The sequence below is a fragment of the Hyla sarda genome, chromosome 3 (genome assembly GCF_029499605.1).
Source record: "Hyla sarda isolate aHylSar1 chromosome 3, aHylSar1.hap1, whole genome shotgun sequence".
Classification (NCBI taxonomy): domain Eukaryota; kingdom Metazoa; phylum Chordata; class Amphibia; order Anura; family Hylidae; genus Hyla; species Hyla sarda.
Window position 1 is genome coordinate 440091687 of NC_079191.1, and position 22598 is coordinate 440114284.

At 41.4% G+C, this 22598-nt stretch overlaps 1 protein-coding gene across 5 annotated transcripts in view; it reads left to right on the forward strand.

Moving 5' to 3' along the window:
• Positions 1–396: 396 nt before the first annotated feature.
• LRFN2 (leucine rich repeat and fibronectin type III domain containing 2) overlaps positions 397–22598 on the forward strand; it is a 582573-nt gene continuing 560371 nt past the window's right edge. For 3 of the 5 annotated variants that reach the window (XM_056568627.1, XM_056568628.1, XM_056568626.1), the window contains exon 1: positions 397–1305. The gene's annotated coding sequence lies outside the window, so the exon portion shown is untranslated. The remainder of the gene's footprint in view (positions 1306–22598) is intronic. The other 2 variants (XM_056568629.1, XM_056568630.1) reach the window with 2 other exon arrangements.

The following is a 22598-nucleotide window of genomic DNA, read 5'->3' on the forward strand; positions in this document are numbered from 1 at the left end:
TTTAATAGAAGTCATTTACAAATCTGTTTAACTTTCTGGAACCAGTTGACTTATAAAGACCTAAAAAAAAAAAAAGAAAAGAGTTTTCCACCGGAGTACCCCTTTAAGTATATTAGAGGTATATTATAAGGCTATTGTTTATGTACAACATATAATTATTATTATTTTTTAAATCTAACAATGCCCATTTAAGCTGGCATCAATGTTGCGCTCTTTATCCATTCACCTCCCTCCCCCCCTCTCGCAACGATACAGGGGGGGGGGTGGAATCGATACACAAAAATCTCATACAGGGGGAGGGTGGGGGTCCGGTACACCTTATTCTCCTCCTCTTCTCTCCCGAAAAATCCCCCAAGCCAAGTGACATGCCCGTCCTGTGACAAGCGTTGAGTGTTGATCTGAGGATTTGGCGTGTCGGCCAGTGTCTACACAGGCTTAAGTTTCTATTATTATGCCGAGGATTATCAGGACGGTGCAGCGCAACGGAATTACTCAGCCGATCTGCTCCGGCACCACGCTCGGACCTTCGTCTTGCTCTTGAATTCTTCTTTTTTTTTGCCTTCTTAAATTATTATTATTATTTATTTTTTTTTTGGTGTGGGGGGAGGATGGTTCATATATATATATATATATTTTTATATATTTTTTTTTAGGTTAAAGAAGCTGCGTGCACCTGGGCGCCGGGAAATTTGCAATCCCTGAATTATCACAAGAGAGAGAGAGAGAAAGAGAGAGAGAGCGAGAGAGAGAAATCCCTCCCAGGCTGCCGGGATCCTTCTTTCCCGTGGAAGGCTCTGCCATCTACAGCACTCAGAGGGGATCAGACAGCATCGCCTGCTTCTTCTCCAGCATCCTCTTTGGCGCCGCGTCTTTGCATCTATCTCTGCTCTATCCAGAGGTGACTTGGCAGAAGACCCCCAACCGGTGCCCCGCCATGAAGGTGGCATCTTCAACACCCACCTATACCTAAGGAGCTTTGTTTTTTTTTTTGTTTTTTTTTGTTGTTGTCGTTGCCTTTTTTATTCTGGTTGTGTCTCAAGCTAAAAAAAAAAAAAAAGATATAAAGCATCAAGGAGGGAAGGGAATGTGCTGTGTGCACTGCAGTCTGGAGTCCTAAGGATTCGCTCCTGGTCCTCGCTCTTGGTCGGGATTTGCTGCTGGTTTGGCAATTTCTTGGTGAATATTTTTATTGCTTTTTTTTTTATTTATTTTTTTATTCCTTCTCTTTCGGATTGTATTTCGGCTGCATGGCATGTAAATAAGCCTGGATTGTCTCTATACGAGGATACATGTCCCTTCTCGCAGGTAAGAGCCTCTTCCTAGCCTCTCTACTTCGAGTAAAAGCAATTGAAGAAGTTTGAATGGACATTTTGGGCTTTGTACATGGAGATTGTTGTGGGAGGGAGGAGGGGGGTTCAATGTGACCCGATCTCTTGGTTTACCTGGAGGATAATGGTGTCTATGCGTTGTCATAAGGCAGTGTTTCCCAACCAGTGTGCCTCCAGCTAATGCAAAACTACAACTCCCAGCATGCCCGGACAGCCTTCGGCTGTCCGGGCATGCTGGGAGTTGCAGTTTTGCAACAGCTGGAGGCACACTGGTTGGGAAACACTGCCATAATAAGGGCAGGGGCTGCAGTTTTTACGAGGAGCCATAGGGTTCGCTCAATGAGAAAGGTGAAGATGGTGATTAACCCTCTCAGGGCTGTAGATGGGTTTATTGTGTATGTTACTTGCGGAGGGAGGAAGGGGGCTGGCAGATACCCAAAACTGAGCTGTAAATATATAGGGGGGGGGGTTAAAGATCTGCTGGAGGTGTCAGACACAGATGCTTTAAGATCAACATGAGCTTTGGCTGTCTGGGCATGCTGGGAGTTGTAGTTTTGCAACAGCTGGAGGCACGCTGGTTTGGAAACACTGCCATAAGGGCAGGGGCTGCAGTTTTGTTTGGGGGGGTGGTGGGGGGGCAGGGGGGGAAACGAGGTGCAATTGGGTTCGCTCAATGAGAAAGGTGAAGATGGTGATTAACCCTCTCATGGCTGTAGATGGGTTTATTGTGTATGTTACTTGCGGAGGGAGGAAGGGGGCTGGCAGATACCCAAAACTGAGCTGTAAATATATGGGGGGGGGGGGGGTAAGATCTGCCGGAGGTGTCACCACATAGAGACGCTTTAAGATCGACATGAGCCTCTAATGTGTGTTCTATGGTGATGAAAACCGATTATAATGTCGTATGTTATTACTGTGTTATATAATATTACTATAGCACATTACAGGACACACAGTGCTCGCACCCTCTTATATACCGTGTATCACCTCTGCTCTTCTTTTGGGATATGTTTTTGAGAATTCCGGGTTTATGGTTATTAAAGAATGAGCATTAGATGAGATTTTGTGTTTTTGATATTTTTTTTTTTGTATTTTTTTTATTGTATCGGGAATTGATCTAGTCCAGGTCCCCCCCCCCCCCCCCCCCCCATCATAGGTAGTTACGACTTGTGACCGGTGATTGTCCAGTGCAGGAGGTGCCGAGCCCTGGAAGGGTTAAATGTAGATACATTGTATCAATCTATAAGAGGTTCATCGTGTTTTGGGAAAATGAGGGTAAAAAAGAAAGAAAGGGTAAACTCTCCTGGGATACATACAAACAGGACATGGCGTTCAGACGGTGAAGCTTGCAGGGTCTCTGGGTAGTTTTTATAAATAATTTTTGAGGGGGGGGGGGCGACAGGAACTGATCAGTCCTCATCTGACTGCTGAGCTGGGGGGGGGCGATGGTCACGTACATCATGTACAGGGGTTCACTATGCTGAATTTCTATATGGGGGGGGGGCAGTGACTCAATACAGAGCGTTCTGGACAGATCACAGACACCTACCTCTCTATATACAATATCTATCTCATATCTATCTACCTATCTGTCTCATATCTATCTACCTATCTATCTATCTATCTATCTATCTATCTATCTCATATCTATCTATCTATCTATCTATCTATCTATCTCATATCTATCTATCTCATATCTATCTATCTCATATCTATCTATCTATCTATCTATCTATCTCATATCTATCTATCTCATATCTATCTATCTATCTATCTATCTCATATCTATCTATCTATCTATCTATCTCATATCTATCTATCTCATATCTATCATCTATCTATCTGTCTATCTATCTCATATCTATCTATCTATCTATCTCATAACTATCTATCTCATATCTATCTATCTATCTATCTCATATCTATCTATCTTTCTCATATCTATCTATCTCATATCTATCTATCTATCTATCTATCTATCTCATATCTATCTATCTCATATCTATCTATCTATCTATCTCATATCTATCTATCTATCTATCTCCTATTTATCAGTCTATATTATTGACTTTATTTATTATTTGATTATATGTATTTATTTATTATCTACTTATATATTTACACCATTGCGTTAACCCTTTACTCCCCAGCACCTTATCATGTTGGTGTCGGTGACCCCCCTCTCGCTCGCACTGCTTATATGTATGCACCGCACACACGCTCTGGCATTGATGTCGCCCATCGCTGGTATTATTTGGGCACGTTGGCTCTGCCATGACTGGTGCTTGTATATACCGGGAGTTAATGCTTTTTTATTGGGACTCAATGATCTCTAGGAGCAGTTTCCAATGTTAGAGATGCGGCCGGTGCTGGTGTTTTTACATTCGGATACAACATGGATAACCGTGATGATATAACAGGATAATATTATAGCGGAGGACTCTGTATAAGACCCCCCCCCCCCCCAATTCTTTATCTGTGACTGAAGCTTCATATAAGGGACCTATTCAGAAAATGTGCAGCAGAATACTGAATGCAGAACAGAGTTGTCATAGACTCTTATGTAATGGAGGGGACTTGGACTACACTATATACCTATGCTAGTCAGTATACTTATTCCTTTACATCAGTGTAACCCAACCAGTGGGCCTCCAGCTGTTGCAAAACTACAACTCCCAGCATGCCCGGACAGCCAAAGGCTGTCCGGGCATGCTGGGAGTTGTAGTTTTGCAATGGTACCCTGGGTGGGAAACCTTCCTCTAGACGACCACACTTTGTGCTGGGAGTTGTAGTTTTGCAACATCTGGAGGGTCACAGTTTGGGGACCGCTGCTTTATATGAATGCATTGATTTACATTGTCATTGCTGCTAACACTATATCTCCATTGTAACGTATGCAGCCAATGCAACCCCCTTGTACAGTGTTTCCCATCCAATGTGCCTCCAGCTGTTGTAAAACTACAACTCCCAGCATGCTGGGAGTCGTAGTTTTGCAACAGCTGGAGGCACCATGGTTGGAAAATACCCCAGTAGACAATATCACATATCACATACGCATGACAGGCTTAGATACACAACTTAGTAGACAGGATCACACATCATACTGTAGGTTTAGCTACACATCCGGGCATGCTGGGAGTTGTAGATTTGCAACAGCTGGAGGCACACTGGTTAGGAAACACTGCTCCAGGCAACCTCATAGAATACTTGAGATAATAAAAACCTATTGCATCATACTGGGAGCTGTAGTTTTGCAACATCTGGAGGGTCGCAGTTTGGAGACCACTGCTTTAAATGAATGCGTTGATTTACATGGTATTGCTGCTGTCACTATGTCTCCATTGTAATGTATGCAGCCACTGCAACCCCTTGCACAGTGTTTCCCAACCAGTGGGCCTCCAGCTGTTGAAAAAAAACAACTCCCAGCGTACCCAGACAGTCTTTGACTGTCGGGGCATGCTGGGAGTTGTAGTTTTGCAACAGCTGGAGGCACACTGGTTGCGAAAACAATGCTCTAATGTAATTTTACCTAACTGTTGGCTCAACTGATGTTGCAAAACTACAACTCCCAGCATGCCCTGACAGCCTGTCTGGGTATGCTGGGAGTTGTTGTTTTGCAACAGCTGGAGGCACTCTGGTTTGGAAACACTGTGCAAGGTGTTGCAGTGGCTGCATACATTACAATGTAGACATAGTGACAACAGCAATGCCATGTAAATCAATGCATTCATTTAAAGCAGTGGTTTCCAAACGGCGACCCTCCAGATGTTGCAAAACTACAACTCCCAGCATGCCCGAAAAGCCTGGTCCCTTAAATTGTTGAACATAGGTAGGTAATCTGACAGGGGGGCTACAGGTCCCAGCATGTCCTGTTACCTGCTAGCGCAGTGTTTCCCAACCTGTGTGCCTCCAGCTGCTGCAAAACTACAGCTCCCAACATGCTGGAAGTTGTAGTTTTCCAACAGCTGGAGGCACACTTATTCGGAAACACTGTGCAAGGGGTTGCAGTGGTTGCATATGTTACAATGGAGACATAGTAACAGCAGCAATACAATGTAAATCAATGCATTCATATACAGCAGGGGTCTCCAAACTGCAGCCCTCCAGATGTTGCAAAACTACAACTCCCAGCATGTTACAATAGGTGGCATTATCACAAGTGTGGTTGTATAGAGCAGTGTTTCCCAACCAGGGAGCTGTGCAAAACTACAACTCCCAGCATGACCGGACAGCCATAGTAAGTCTGGGCATGCTAGGAGTTGTAGTTTAGCAACAGCTGGAGGCACATTTATTGGGAAACACCGTGCAAGGGGTTGCAGTGGCCGCATACGTTCCAATGGAGCCATAGTAACTGCAGCAATACAATGTAAATCAATGCATTCATATAAAGCAGAGGTCTGCAAACTGCGACCCTCCAGATGTTGCAAAACTACAACTCCCAGCATGTTACAATAGGTGGCATTATCACAAGTGTGGTTGTAATAGAGCAGCGTTTCCCAGCCAGAGTGTGGTGCAACAGCTGGAGGCACATTTATTGAGCAACACCGTGCAAGAGTTGCAGTGGCTGCATACGTTTCAGTGGATACATAGGACATAGTGACAGCAGCAATACAATGTAAATCAATGCATTCATATAAAGCAGTGGTCTCCGAAATGTGGCCCTCCAGAGGTTGCAAAACTACAACTCCCAGCATAGGTGACACGTATTCTCAATAGGTCACAAGTATTGTATGTGGTTGTCTAGAAAAGTGTTTCCCAGCCAGGGTGCTGTGCAAAACTACAACTCCCAGCATGCCCAGACAGCCATAGGTTGTCTGGGCATGCTGGGAGTCGTAGTTTTGCAACAGCTGGAGGCACATTTTTTGGGAAACACTGTGCAATGGGTTGCAGTATTCTCAATAGGTCACAAGTATTCTATGTGGTTGTCTAGAGCAGTGTTTCCCAGCCAGGGTGCTGTGCAAAACTACAACTCCCAGCATGCCCAGACAGCCATAGGTTGTCTGGGCATGCTCGGAGTCGTAGTTTTGCAACAGCTGGAGGCACATTTTTTGGGAAACACTGTGCAATGGGTTGCAGTATTCTCAATAGGTCACAAGTATTCTATGTGGTTGTCTAGAGCAGTGTTTCCCAGCCAGGGTACTGTGCAAAACTACAACTCCCAGCATGCCCAGACAGCCATAGGTTGTCTGGGCATGCTGGGAGTCGTAGTTTTGCAACAGCTGGAGGCACATTTTTTGGGAAACACTGTGCAATGGGTTGCAGTATTCTCAATAGGTCACAAGTATTCTATGTGGTTGTCTAGAGCAGTGTTTCCCAGCCAGGGTGCTGTGCAAAACTACAACTCCCAGCATGCCCAGACAGCCATAGGTTGTCTGGGCATGCTGGGAGTCGTAGTTTTGCAACAGCTGGAGGCACATTTTTTGGGAAACACTGTGCAATGGGTTGCAGTATTCTCAATAGGTCACAAGTATTCTATGTGGTTGTCTAGAGCAGTGTTTCCCAGCCAGGGTGCTGTGCAAAACTACAACTCCCAGCATGCCCAGACAGCCATAGGTTGTCTGGGCATGCTGGGAGTCGTAGTTTTGCAACAGCTGGAGGCACATTTTTTGGGAAACACTGTGCAATGGGTTGCAGTATTCTCAATAGGTCACAAGTATTCTATGTGGTTGTCTAGAGCAGTGTTTCCCAGCCAGGGTGCTGTGCAAAACTACAACTCCCAGCATGCCCGGACAGCCATAGGTTGTCTGGGCATGCTGGGAGTCGTAGTTTTGCAACAGCTGGAGGCACATTTTTTGGGAAACACTGTGCAATGGGTTGCAGTATTCTCAATAGGTCACAAGTATTGTATGTGGTTGTCTAGAGCAGTGTTTCCCAGCCAGGGTGCTGTGCAAAACTACAACTCCCAGCATGCCCGGACAGCCTTCGGCTGTCCGGGCATGCTGGGAGTTGTAGTTTTGCAACAGCTGGAGGCACAGCGGTTGGAAAACACAACCCAAGCATAGAACAGGACATGCTGGGACTTGTAGTTCCATGTCAGATTACCCCACCTATCCTCTTGGGGGTTTGGAGACCCCCCCATGGAGCAGCGTTTTTCCCTGTCTTGCTGTGCAGTCTGGGTCTCGCTGTCATTCTTCCGCTATACTTTAGCTCTTGCTGGAATAAGCCTGGATTTGTGTAGCAGGTTATTTAGAGAGATAGCAGCCTGGCAATCACACACTGACACATTTCATTTTAATGTTTACTTGTACAGATTGTTCTCCCTGACGCCCCCTAGTGACCTGTGTGAGATTGCAGGGGGAAAAAACAAAGTCATCAGGAAAAGGCAGGGAATGGGTTAATTCCTTATATAGAGAGATATTACAGTGGGATATATAAAGATACATTATCTGTACAATATCTGAACGCACCAGGGATCAAGACGAGGAGGTGTCTGTAATGGAAGGGGGACTGAAAAGCCAAGGGTGGCAGTATGGGCACAGAGCCCCCTCTACACCTATAAGATCCTCACAAAAAAAAAGAGGGGGGGGGGGGGGGGGGAGATATGAGATAGATATGAGATAGATAGATAGATAAATAGATAGATATGAGATAGATAGATATGAGATAGATAGATAGATAGATATGAGATAGATAGATAGATAGATAGATAGATAGATAGATAGATAGATAGATAGGAGATAGATAGATATGAGATAGATATGAGGTAGATATGAGATAGATAGATATGAGATAGATAGATAGATAGATAGATAGATAGATATGAGATAGATATGAGATAGATAGATAGATAGATAAATAGATAGATATGAGATAGATAGATAGATAGGAGATAGATAGATATGAGATAGATAGATATGAGATAGATAGATAGATAGATAGATAGATATGAGATAGATAGATATGAGATAGATAGATAGATAGATAGATAGATATGAGATAGATAGATAGATAGATAGATAGATAGATAGATAGATATGAGATAGATAGATATTTTTATTTTATTTATATATATAGCGCCTACAGATTCCGCAGCGCTTACAATTATGAGGTACAAACAAAGACAAGTATCAGACATAATATTACACAATAACTATTCAAACAAGAGGGTTGGGGATATGTTGGGGATATGTTGGGGACATGTTGGGGGATATGTTGGGGATATGTTGGGGATGTGTTGGGGATGTGTTGGGGATAAGTTGGAGATATGTTGGGGATATGTTGGGGATATGTTGGGGATATGTTGGGGATATGTTGGGGATATGTTGGGGATATGTTGGGGATATGTTGGGGATATGTTGGGGATATGTTGGAGATATGTTGGAGATATGTTGGGGATATGTTGGGGATATGTTGGGGATATGTTGGGGATATGTTGGGGATATGTTGGGGATATGTTGAGGATATGTTGGGGATATGTTGGGGATATGTTGAGGATATGTTGGGGATATGTTGGGGATATGTTGGGGATATGTTGGGGATATGTTGGGGATATGTTGAGGCCAATTAGAGACTGTTATAGGCCTGTCTGAAGAGATGTGTTTTTAGGCCACGTTTGAAACTATGGATGTTGCTGTTGAGTCTGAGGGATTGAGGGATAGCATTCCAGAGAACCGGTGCAGCACGAGTGAAGTCTTGGAGACGGGAGTGAGAAGTTCGGATTATAGAAGATGTTAGTGTGAGATCATTAGCAGATCGGAGAGAACATGTAGGATGGTAGACAGGGATGAGAGAGGAGATGTAGGGAGGTGCAGCATTGTGGAGAGCTTTGTGTGTGAGACTGAGGATTATGTACTGTATTCTGGACTGAATTGGTAACCAGTGTAGTGACTGGCACAGGGAGGAGGCGTCGGTGTAGCGGCTGGAGAGGAAGACGGGTCTGGCTGCGGCATTAAGGATGGACTGGAGAGGAGAGAGTTTGGAGAAAGGAAGGCCTATTAGTAAAGAGTTACAGTAGTCGAGGCGGGAATGAATCAAAGCAATAATGAGAGTTTTAGCAGTTTCAGTAGTGAGAAACGGGCGGATTCTGAAAATGTTTTTGAGATGCAGGTGACAAGAACGTGAAAGAGACTGAATATGGGGAGTGAAAGAAAGATCAGAGTCAAGTATAACTCCAAGACAGCGAGACTGCTGCCCGGGAGTAGATATGAGATAGATAGATATAAGATAGATAGATATGAGATAGATAGATATGAGATAGATAGATAGATATGAGATAGATAGATATGAGATAGATAGATAGATAGATATGAGATAGATAGATAGATATGAGATAGATAGATATGAGATAGATAGATAGATATGAGATAGATAGATATGAGATAGATAGATAGATAGATATGAGATAGATAGATAGATATGAGATAGATAGATATGAGATAGATAGATAGATATGAGATAGATAGATAGATAGATAGATATGCGATAGATAGATAGATAGATAGATAGATAGATATGAAATAGATATGAGATAGATAGATAGATAGATAGATAGATATGAGATAGATAGATAGATAGATAGATATGAGATAGATAGATAGATAGATATGAGATAGATAGATAGATAGATAGATAGATAGATACAGACAAAGAATAAGTCAGCCAGCACTTTAGTTGATACCAAACTATTATATGGACCTGGCCTACAGGTGCACGCTACTAGGCTAGATATACAGCAACAGAAGAATACAGCAGCACACTGCCAGCACAAGGATATAGGTGCAACATGAATATGCAGATAAAACATGGAGAGCTATACAGCTATGGGGTAATAGATGCAAATGTGAAACTATGAAATAGTGAGGCACTTAGCTCGCAAATTTGTCTCCGCCGGCGGTCAAATAGCTTGGACCGTCCCACCGCGATAAGGTAGGACGGTCCAAGCTATTCTGGAGGCTACCTTATCGCGGTGGGACGGTCCAAGCTATTTGACCGCCGGCGGAGACAAATTTGCGAGCTAAGTGCCTCACTATTTCATAGTTTCACATTTGCATCTATTACACCATAGCTGTATAGCTCTCCATGTTTTATCTGCATATTCATGTTGCACCTATATCCTTGTGCTGGCAGTGTGCTGCTGTATTCTTCTGTTGCTAGATAGATAGATAGATAGATAGATAGATAGATAGATAGATATGAGATAGATAGATATGAGACAGATATGAGATAAATAGACAGATAGATATGAGATAGATAGATAGATTGATAGATATGAGATAGATAGATAGATTGATAGATATGAGATAGATAGATATGAGATAGATAGATAGATGTGAGATAGATATGAGATAGATAGATAGATAGATATGAGATAGATAGATAGATAGATGAAAAAGAAGAAAAATCCCTGTTCCACTCACAAATGATGTTAGAAGAAGTAAAGGTTGTAGTTTTATTCCATCATAAACTGGCAATGTTTCGGCTGCACAGTTTTTGCCTTTTTCAAGCCTTGGCAGCCGAAACGTTGGCAATTTATGCTGGAATTAAACTACAACCTCACTGGTGACGGCGCGGGCTGCCAGAGGGGACCCTCCTAGTGATATTCCTGATGGGAGATTCCTAGTGTGAACATACCTTTAGAGGGGGAGACTTCTCTTAGTAAACCTCAGGAGTGGCGCCCCCTCTGGAGAACCTTCCAGTCACTGGTCACATGTCCAGTCATACATATCCCCCCCAGTGATATCATCTGAAGGCTGAGGGTGACAATGAATGGTGTCCTCAGAGGAGGCCCTGATCGGATGGCATTGTCCCTGTACTGTAAGTCCTTCCATCTGTTTACAGCTAATCCGTCCATCTGTCCGTCCACCCATCAGGGCCACATCCCAGATACACAACATTGCCTTATATTCCTATTACACAATCATCTAACATGAGCGGACATTTCCCATAGGACTGATCCCATACAGACTGGAGGATAATCTGGGGCAGGATTAAGGCTTCACATCATCCGCCTACTATGGCGCCATTCACCTCGGGCAGCAGGTTGGCATCACTCACTTCACAGATCACTATTTTAATGTAAGAGATATTGAGGTACAACTATGAGTACAACAGAATACAAAACAATACAATATAATAATATAAATAATAAAATAAAACCCTGCAATGCATCTATTACATACTGAGGGAATCTTCTGCACATCACAATGGATTCTATACTGTTGTTACAGAAAGAATGTCACTTGCAGTACCACATTTCACCACAGCTGTGAGCAGTATTTTCTATAAGTTTTAGTGAAACAGCGCCCCCAACACTAACTCTCCTGATATTTGATGATATAATTGATGTTTTTTTTTTCTTCTAAAGAATTGTAGTAAAATAGCTGTAACAGAAATAAATAAACAAACAAATAAATAAATTAATAAATAAATAAATTAAATATTTTTTTTTTTCTGGGTTTATTCATGATCTCTTAGGGCAGTGGTCTCCAACCTGCGGACCTCCAGATGTTGCAAAACTACAACTCCCAGCAAGCCCGGACAGCCAACGGCTGTCCGGGCATACTGGGAGTTGGAGTTTTGCAAAAGGGAAGCCTTGATTTACCTTTCATGATCAGTGTGGATCCACTGGAGGAGGCAGACAGTTGTTTGGCTGTCCGGGCATGCTGGGTGTTGTAGTTTTGCAACATTTGGAGGTCCGCAGGTTGGAGACCACTGTATTAGGGGATATTCTCCCCTTCAAAAAAGGGATGTGGTTTCCTTGGAGTGGGCGTGGTCTTTAAAGGGGTACTCCCGTGGAAAACTTTTTTTTATTTAAATCAACTGATGCCAGAAAGTTAAAAAGATTTGTAAATGACTTCTATTAAACAATCTTAATCCTTCCAGTTCTTTTTTATGGGCTGTATACTACAGAGGAAATGCTTTACTTTTTAGATTTTTCTGATGTCATGACCACAGTGCTCTCTGCTGACACCTCTGTCCAATTTAGGAACTGTCCAGAGCAGCATATGTTTGCTATGGGGATTTTCTCCTGCTCTGGACAGTTCCTAAAATGGACAGCAGAGGGTCAGCAGAGAGCACTGTGGTCATGACATCAGAAAAAAATCTAAAAAGTAAAGCATTTCCTCTATACTATACAGCCCCTAAAAAGTACTGGAAGGATTAAGATTTTTTTAATAGAAGTAATTTACAAATCTGTTTAACTTTCTGGCACCAGTTGATTTAAAGGGGTACTCAGGTGAAAACTTTTTTTTCTTTTAAATCAACTGGTGGCAGAAAGTTAAACATATTTGTAAATTACTTCTATTAAAAAATCTTAATCCTTCCTGTACTTATTAGCTGCTGAATACTACAGAGGAAATTCTTTTCTTTTTGGAAGGCTCTCTGATGACATCACGAGCACAGTGCTCTCTGCTGACACTATAATAATAATAATAATAATACTTTATTTACTGTTGTCCTTAGTGGGATTTGAACCCAAGTCCCCAGCACTGCAAAGCAGCAGTGCCTACCACTGAGCCACCATGCTGCCCTTAGAATATATCTATGCATGGTTGCTAAAATGGACAGAGATGTCAGCAGAGAGCACTGTGTTCGTGATGTCATCAGTGTTCCAAAAAGAAAGGAATGTAGCATTCTGTAGCATTCAGCAGCTAATAAGTACTGGAAGGATTAAGATTTTTTAATAGAAGTAATTTACAAATATGTTTAACTTTCTGCCGCCAGTTGATTTAAAAGAAAAAAGGTTTTCACCGGAGTACCCCTTTAAAGAAAAAAGTTTTCTACGGGAGTACCCCTTTAAGTATGATACAAGTTTCCCTGCTGTAAGGACAGAAAATGGTGTTTAGATTTTGGTGTAACTTTTAGGTCCCAATAAACGCACCACGTCTAATAGATTGTGCTCCTTGTGATGATTTTGGCGCAGATCGCTGGACACTTCTCTTCGCCTTTCTATTGCTGTTCCTCACCCTTTTCCGAGCTCTTTCCCTGGGCGGTGAATGGAACATTAATTATTAACATTCGGAGTATTAAATCTTGTCCTGACTGAGGGTTTGTTACCATAAATCCAGTCTACATAATATAAACAGCTTGAACTCCAGACAGATACATTGTGTCAAGACGGGAGAAATATTGGATTCGACTAGACTGGATACAACTGTAACAAACTCTCTGCTGTGAGAATGTTTGCGGGTTGTCGCAAGGTTTAAAGGGTTACTCCACTGCTAGACATCTTATCCCCTATCCAAAGCATAGGTGAAAGGATTAGTGATAAGCGGCATTGCCAATATTCGAATTTGCGATATTTCGCGAATATATAGACGAATATTCGTCCTATATTCGCGAATTTCACGTATTCGTTGTATTTGCATATTCGCGTATTCGAGGAAGAAAACAGTGAGGGGGTGAGCAACTTTACTATTGGTTGCTGGGGATGTTGTGTATTTGCATCATTCTAATTGGCCCACAAGTGAAAAGAAGGAATATACGAATATTCACATGTGCACATATGCGGGAAAAAAAGCGAATATTCGCAATTTCGAATTTATAGCAAATATATTCGCAATATTCACGATAAAAATTCTAAATGTGAATATTCGTGCCTAACACTAGAAAGGAAGTCTGATCGCAGGGGTCCCGCTGCTGGCTCCCCCCCCCCCCCCACGATCTCCTGCAGCACTCAGGTTCCTGCGGCAGTGGTCGTGAGGTCACGGCCACCACCACCCCCCCTCCCGTGTCGTCATGTCACACCTTCTCCGTTCATGTCAATGGGAGGGGGCGTGGCATTACATCACAAGGGTATGACATCACAAGGGCTCCAAGTGTTCCGAACATTTTGTTCTGGGGCACCGGAGTGCCCCTTTAAACCTATTCCATTTTACTAACAACAAGCACAGAAGTTTAAACTATAGAGAGATGCATTTACAAAGGATGAGAGAATGGCGAAGAACTTTTCATATGCATTCCCTTTATAATGATCTCCTGGTGCTGTGATTGGCTACAAGCTGTCCTATGTCTCTCTAGCCCCTCCCACATACACTTTAGAACACATCCCTGCTCTTTGATGTTTTAGCTCATCCTATCTCTCTCCTAGTATTTCATTAACTTCTTTGTAATTCTATTAGCCCCCCCCCCCCCCTTCTGCACAGACTGCTGCTGCTGTTAGTCTATGTCTCTAGCCCAGTGGTCTCCAGACTGTATCAAAACATCTCCTACTCTTGTGTTCTTTTAGGTCAGTCTAGCTTCTATCATTTTTTTTTTTTAACCTTTTTAGCTCCTATCATTTGATTAGATATTGATTATTATATCAACCCCCTTCCCCACAGACTGCTGCTGCTAAGTTGTCCTATATCTTTCTAGCCTATCCCACATACATTTTATAAAACATATCTTACTATTATGATCTTTTAGGTCTTTTTATCACTCCCTTATTATTTTACTGTCTACAGGTTAATGTATTTACCCCCTTCCTTACAGACTGCTGCTGCTAAGTTGTCCTATATCTTCCTAGCCTATCCCACATAGAGTTTATGAAACATATCTTACTATTATGATCTTTTAGGTCTTTTTATCACTCCTTTATTATTTTACTGTCTAAAGGTTAATGTATTTACCCCCTTCCTTACAGACTGCTGCAGCTAAGTTGTCCTATATCTTCCTAGCCTATCCCACATAGAGTTTATAAAACATATCTTACTATTATGATCTTTTAGGTCATCGTATCGTTCCTTTATCATTTTATTGTCTATGGGTTAATGTATCTGCCCCCTTCCCCACAGAGTACTGCTAAGTTGTCCAATGTGTCTCTAGTCTCTCCCACATACACTTTACATAACATCCTTTGCTCTTGTGATCTTTTTTTTAGGTCATTCTATCTCTCTCTAATCATTTCATTGACTCAGGGCTACTCTAGCAACCCCCCATCCACACAGATTGTTGCTGCTAAGTTGTCCTATGTCTCTCTTGCACCTCACATGAACACTTTATAATGCATTTCGTGCTCTTGTGATCTTTTAGGTTATCCTATCTCTTTATCATTGTTTAACTAACTCTGGGTTATTCAACAGCTCCCCTTCCCCACAGATTACTGCTGCACCTGCTGCTAAATTGTCCTATGTCTCTCTAGCCACTCCTAAATACACTTTGTAAAATGTCTCCTGTTCCTGTAATCATTTAGGTTATCCTATCATGGTCCCAACATTTGATTGTCTATGGCTTATTCTATCAGCCCCCCCCCCCCCCCCCGTCCCCACAGACTGCTTCAGCTAAGTTTTCCTATATCTCTCTAGCCTCAACCATATACACTTTGTAAAACATCACCAGTTCATGTGATTTTTTGGGTCATCCTATGTTTCTTCCATTATTTGATTGCCTATGGGTTCATCTGTCAGCTCCCCTTCCCCACAGACTGCTGCTGCTAAGTTGTCCTGTGTCTCTCTAGCCCCTTCTAAATACTCTTTATCATTATTTAATTGCCTCTGGGTTTTTCAACAGCCCCCCTTCCCCACAGACTGCTGCTGCTGCATCTGCTGCTATGTTGTCCTATGGGTTATTCTGTCAGCCTCCTCCCTTCCCCACAGACTGCTTCAGTTAAGTTTCCCTATGTCTCTCTAGCCTCAACCACATACACTTTGTAAAACAGCTCCAGTTCTTTTGATCTTTTAGGTCATCCTATCTTTCTTCCATTATTTGATTGCCTATCGGTTATTCTGTCAGCTCCTCTTCCCCACAGACTGCTGCTAAGTTGTCCTATGTCTCTCTAGCCTCTCCTAAATACACTTTGTAAAATGTCTCCTGTTCTTGTAATCTTTTAGGTTATCCTATCTTTGTCCCTTCCTTTGAATGTCTATGGGTTATTCTATCAGCCCCCCTTCCCCACAGACTGATTCAGCTAAGTTTTCCTATGTGTCTCTAGCCTCTACCACATTCACCATGTAAAACACCTCCTGTTCTTTTGATCTTTTCGGTCATCCTATCTTTCTTCCATTATATGATTGCCTATAGGTTATTCTGTCATCTCCCCTTCCCCACAGACTGCTGTTGCTGTATTTTTTCATAGTGTTTCTCTTTCTGTGATCCGATTGGCTACAGAGTTTTCTGTTCCCACCCCCAAGGAATTCAGAATAGTAAAAAGACATTCCCAGAGGAACCTGTGCATTGAATACAACTTGTTTGTATACAACGCAAGCACGCCAGGAGGATCAAATGTATTTCTTGCTGTGTACAGTATCTTGCCGTCATCTGACTACATCGCAGGATAATGATCTGCCAGAAGTTTTCACATCCCCCGTTGTCTTTACTGTCTCAGTTAATTACATTTCTTACACTTCTGAAGTTTTTTCTTCTTGCTATTATTAGGCTGACAATGCGCAGTGTGCACTCAGCCGAGCATGCGCTGACGTGGGCCAGCATGGAGCATTGTTCTCCAGAAGATCACAGGTTCTGACGCGGCTCCCATGTGTCAGCTCTGTAGCTGCATCTCGCCTTCTGTCACAACATGGGTCACTGACGCCGACTCTGTCACAGCTATAGATCACGCTGAGAGGAATCAGAAAAGGTCCCGGATAAAAATATGTGACCCCCCCCCCCCCTCCCCCCTCTGAAAATACCTGAGAGATGGAAGCATCTAAAAATAACTACATGTCGTTCTTGTGTTTGAAGGTCGTTCATTTAAAGGGAAAGTTTCTAAGGCTGGGTTCCCACTACGATTTTCCAGTATGGGAACCGGATACAGTTGGGGGGAGTGTAAACTGGGTGCTCCCGTATCCCAGCCGGACCCTGCCCGTATCTAATTCCTTTCAATGAACCGACCGGAGTCCATTGGTGACTCCGTTTGGCTAATTTTTTCCCCACATCCGGTTTTCTGACCGGACCTAAAACCATGGTATGCCACGGTTTTAGATCCGGTCACAAAACCTGATACGGGGCACAAAAATTAGCCGACCGTAGTCACCGTTTGACTCCAGTCGGCTCATTGAAATTAATTCGATACAGGCAGGGTCCAGCTGGGATGAGGGAGCGCCCTAATTTCGCTCCCCCCAGCCGCATATGGTTCCCATACTGTAAAAACATAGTGTGAACCCAGCCTAAAAAATATCATACTAAAGCGGTGTTTCCCAACCAGGACGTCTCCAGCTGTTGCAAAACTACAACTCCCAGCAGGCACAGACAGCCGAAGTCTGTTGTTTTTTTTACAATTTTATATTTAAAATTATATGTGGAATCAGGTTATAGGCAAAGATGCAGAATCACATCCAAAAATTGGTATTTTTTAGTATTTAACTTAAAATCAAATAAATAAATTAATAAATACATAAATGTTATATATAAATAAATAAAAAATAATGGCATAATATTATTATTATTATTATTATTGTTACATACATAAATCAATCACTTAAGGTATTTGTCATTCTAATAATAATAATAATTATTATTATTATTATTATTATTATTAGTATATAAATCAATCTATGGTAGGATGGTAGGTATTTGTCATTGCTACATTAAAATAATAATAATAATAATAATAATAATAATTATTATTATTATTATTATTAATATTTACTTATTGCTTTTTTGCCCAAGTACCCCATGGCAGATCATTATTATTATTATTATTATTTTAATGTAGAAATGACAAATATCTAGCTTGATTTATATAATAATAATTACCGTATTTATCGGCGCATAACACGCACTTTTTAGGCTAAAATTTTTAGCCTAAAGTCTGTGTGCGTGTTATACGCCGATACACCCCCAGGAAAGGCAGGGGGAGAGAGGCCGTCGCAATGGGTGCCGCTGCCCCTTCTCTCCCCCTGGCTGTCGGTGCCGCTTCTCTCCCCCTGGCTATCGGTGCCGGCACCGATAGTCAGGGGGACAGAACGGGCAGCGGCGCCGATAACCAGGGGGTGAAAAGGGCCGACAGCAGCGCTCTAGACCCCAGGAAAGGCAGGGGAAGAGAAGCGGGCAGTGACGGCCTCTCTCCCCCTGCCTTTCCTGGGGATGTATCGGGGTATACACGCGCACACATGCACCCTCATTTTATCATGGATATTTGGGTAAAAAACTTTTTTTACCCAAATATCCTTGGTAAAATGAGGGTGCGTGTTATAGGCCGGTGCGTGGTATACCCCGATAAATACGGTAGGTGACCAAGCAATGAAGTTGCACTGGACACCTATTGTTTTTGCTCAGATTATTATTATTATTATTATTCCACCATAAATTTCAAATGCTTATATCTGCTGCACTGTAAGGCTGGGTTCACACTACGTTTTTCAACTACGGTTCCCGCATACGTTTTCATTAGTGAAAATGTATGGAACGGTATTTAAAACGGTATACATAGGCAAAGCATTGAGTACGGTTTGCTTGCAATACGGTTTTTAACAGTTCTCCAACCCGTGTTCAACCACGGTTTTGACTCTGGTTTACCTTTTTTTTTTTTTTTATAACATGGACGTCAATGGGAAACGTACAAGTATACAGTTCCATACGGCGTATACATATACGTTTTTTTCTTTGCACATGTGCATTTGCATCCTAAAGTCCCCACTCAACCCCCCTCCCATAAAAAATTGACAGGATTTTCAAAAACGTATGTTTTTTTTTTTTTTTTATAAAAACGGACGGAACTGTATGCACTTTTAAAAACAGTATGCGGTTTACTTTTTCCCATACAGTTTCATCCGTTTTTTTCCCATACGGTTTTTCATAGAAAATGCGGGAACCGTAGTGGAAAAACGTGATGTTAACCCAGCCTGACTTGGCATAGTGGCAGACCCATGAGCTGTTCATAATCTTGTGTTATGTAAGGGTCATCAGTCACATGGTAAGGCCGCCATCTTGGTTTTTTGGGTAAATTTTTGCACAATATTCAAAAATCTTATTCTCTGGAACCGCTAAAGCTACAGGTAGATTATTTGCTGTATGTGGTGACGCTGTTATCCCGAGTCAGACTTGTTAATTATAAGTCTGTTGATCACATGGTTTGGCTGCCATATTGAATTGCACAATGTTCTACAAACATCTTCTTCTCTGAAACCACTTGTTAGAATAACATATAATTTGGCAGACATGTTCATGGTCACCTCCTGTACCAAGGTTGTTAAAGCTGGTTCATTTGCATATTCAATATGGCCGCCGCACGCCAATAACATTTACATAGCATTAATAATTATATGCAAATTTGTTAAATGTGTGTAATATGTAGACTGTTCATCTAAAAGTTATATTTCTTTTCACAATAGTAGATTACTCAATTTCTGTACCACTACTGATCACCAGATTAGGCGCCCATCTTGGATTGCTCAATATTCTGCAAATATAGTTTTCTTTAAAATAACAGGTCAGAACAATACGAAAATTTGCGCACATGTTTGTGATCACTTTCTATACCACATGTGATCACAAGATTTGGCGGCCATATTGGATTGTGCAATATTCTGCAAACATAGTTTTCTCTGAAATTGCTGGTCAGAACAATGTGAAAATTAGCGCACATGTCCATGAACCCCTTTTCAACCATCAGGGGTCACAGCAGTCGTGTGCTGTACCCCGGCTGAGCAGTTTGGCCACCTCTATTGCTGCTTGCAGTTATATTTAGGTGGCCAAGCAACAAAGTTGCACTGGACACCTATTGTTTTTATTATTATTTTTATTATTATTATCATTATTTTATTATTATTATTATTATTCCTATTTTATATTATTATTGTTGTAATTTTTATTATTATTTTTATTATTATTATTCCGCCGCAAATTTCAAATGTAACTTATATCTGCTGCACTGTAACTCCAAAAAACATATGACTTTGCATAGTGGCAGACCCGTGAGCTGTGCATAATCTTATGTAATATAAAGGTCATAGGTCACATGGTAAGGCCGCCATCTTGGTTTTTGTGGCAATTTTTGCACAATATTCAAAAATCTTCTTCTCTGGAACCGCTAAAGGTACAGATATATAAAAGGCTGAATGTGGTTACACTGCTGGGCAGAATCCTATTTGTTCAATGTAAGACTTTTGGTCACATGGTGTGGCCGCCATATTGGATTGGACAGTATTCTACAAACATCTACTTCTCTCAAACCATTTGTTAGAATAATGTATAATTTGGCAAACATCTTCAGGGTTACCACCTGTACCAAGTTTGTTAAAGCTGGTTCATTTGCATAATCAATATGGCCACCAATCGCCAATAAGATTTAGAAAGCATTAATATTAATGCGCAATTTTTTTAAAATGTGTGTAATATGTACACTGTTAATTAAAAATGTAAATATCTTTGCACAATGGTAGAATACTCTATTGTGCTTAAGGATTTTTTTTTTTACCATAAAGGTCATAGGTCACATGAGCTGGCAGCCATCTTGTTTTTGGTGACAATATTCAGTGCTATATGCAAAGACATGTCTTGTTGAAACCATTAAAGTTACAGATGTACAAATAGCCGTGTATGGTTACACCGTGACCTAGACTCATACATGTTTGTGTGACATCATCCAACCATATGGTTCGGCGGCCATATTGAATAATGTAAATATCAACAATTATTCCTATTATTTCTATGAGGCTTTTTGTAATATGACTATAATTGCCTTAATGTTACTTCAAAACTCATGAAATTTTACCCAAAGATAGAGCCCAGTACAATGCATAATGTGTTGTAACATAAAGGTCATAGGTCACATAGTCAGGCAGCCATATTGGTTTGTCTGGCACGTTTTTTGCACAATATAGAAACCTCTGCATTTCCTCAATTGTTAAAGATGCCGATTTAATAATTGTTATATTTGGTTACACTGTGATCACAATTATGACTTAATTATTTAAGTCTATTGATCACATGGTATAGCTGCCATCTTGAATTGCGTAATATTATAAAAACATCTTCTCTAAAACCGTTTGTTAGAATAACATATAATTTGGCAGACATGTTCATGGTTACCTCCTGTACCAAGGTTGTTAAAGCTGGTTCATTTGCATAATCAATATGGCAACCGCACGCCAATAAGAATTAGATAGCATTAATAATTATATGCAGATTTGTTAAATGTGTGTAATATGTAGACTGTTAATCTAAAAATTTATTTGCACATGCGTAGAGTGCTCACTTTCTGTACCACAGTTGATCACCAGATTTGGCGGCCATATTGGATTGCGCAATATTATGCAAACATAGTTTTCTTTAAAAATTTCAGGTCAGAACAATGTGAAAATTGGCACACATGTTCGTGATCGCTTTCTGTACCACATTTGATCACATGGTTTGGCTGCCATATTGGATTGTGCAATATTTTGCAGGCATGCTTTTCTTTTAAATTACTGGTCAGAACATTGTGAAAATTAGCGCACATGTCCACGATCACCTTCTCCATCATAAGGGGTCAAAGCAATTGTGCGCTTCAACCCGGCTGTGCACCTTGGCCACCTGTATCGCTGCTTGCAGCTATATTTATTATTATTATTATTAGAATGACAAATATCTGAATTGATTGATTTATGTATATAATAATATTAATAATAATAATAATTATTATTATTATTATCATAATTGTTTATATATTTATTGATTATTAATAACTAAATAAATCCAGGTATTTGTCACTCCTACATGCCTCTCTATAGGAAAAGTCTAGAGCTCTGTTAATCCTGGGATTCCTAATGAATTAATGGAATTCCAGAACTACCATGAACACTGAGACAGTAGAGAATCCTAGAAAAGAAGGCAGTTTAAAGAGTTTTCTGGGGAATACATTAATTCCACTGAATTTCAAATTTATTTTTGCAGTTCCCTATCTGGCCATTTGGAGCGCTGTTACCTCCTAAACAAGCCCATAAGCATCACATAGCCCAAAGTCTTTTGTTATTGCTTTTTTGCCCAGGTTCCCCATGGCTGCCCATTTCCCTCCAAAAAATGCACCCCCTTAAATTAGGGACATGTTTGTAATTAAAGTACTTGCTGTTTTTTCACATGCGTATAACTCTGTATACTCTCCCCAGGCCTCCTGCTACTCTCCCTATCTCCCCAGATTCCATGTTTCTCTCCCTATATCCCTAGACTTCATGTTCCTGTCCCTATATCCCTAGACTCCCTGTTCCTGTCCTTATCTTCCCATATTCCCTGTCCCTCTCCCTATCTCCCCAGATTCCCTGTTCCTGTCTCTATCTCCCCAGATTCCCGGTTCCAGTCCTTATCTTCCCATATTCCCTGTCCCTCTCCCTATCTCCCCAGATTCCCTGTTCCTGTCTCTATCTCCCCAGATTCCCTGTTCCTGTCCCTATCTCCCCAGATTCCCTGTTCCTGTCCTTATCTTCCCATATTCCCTGTCCC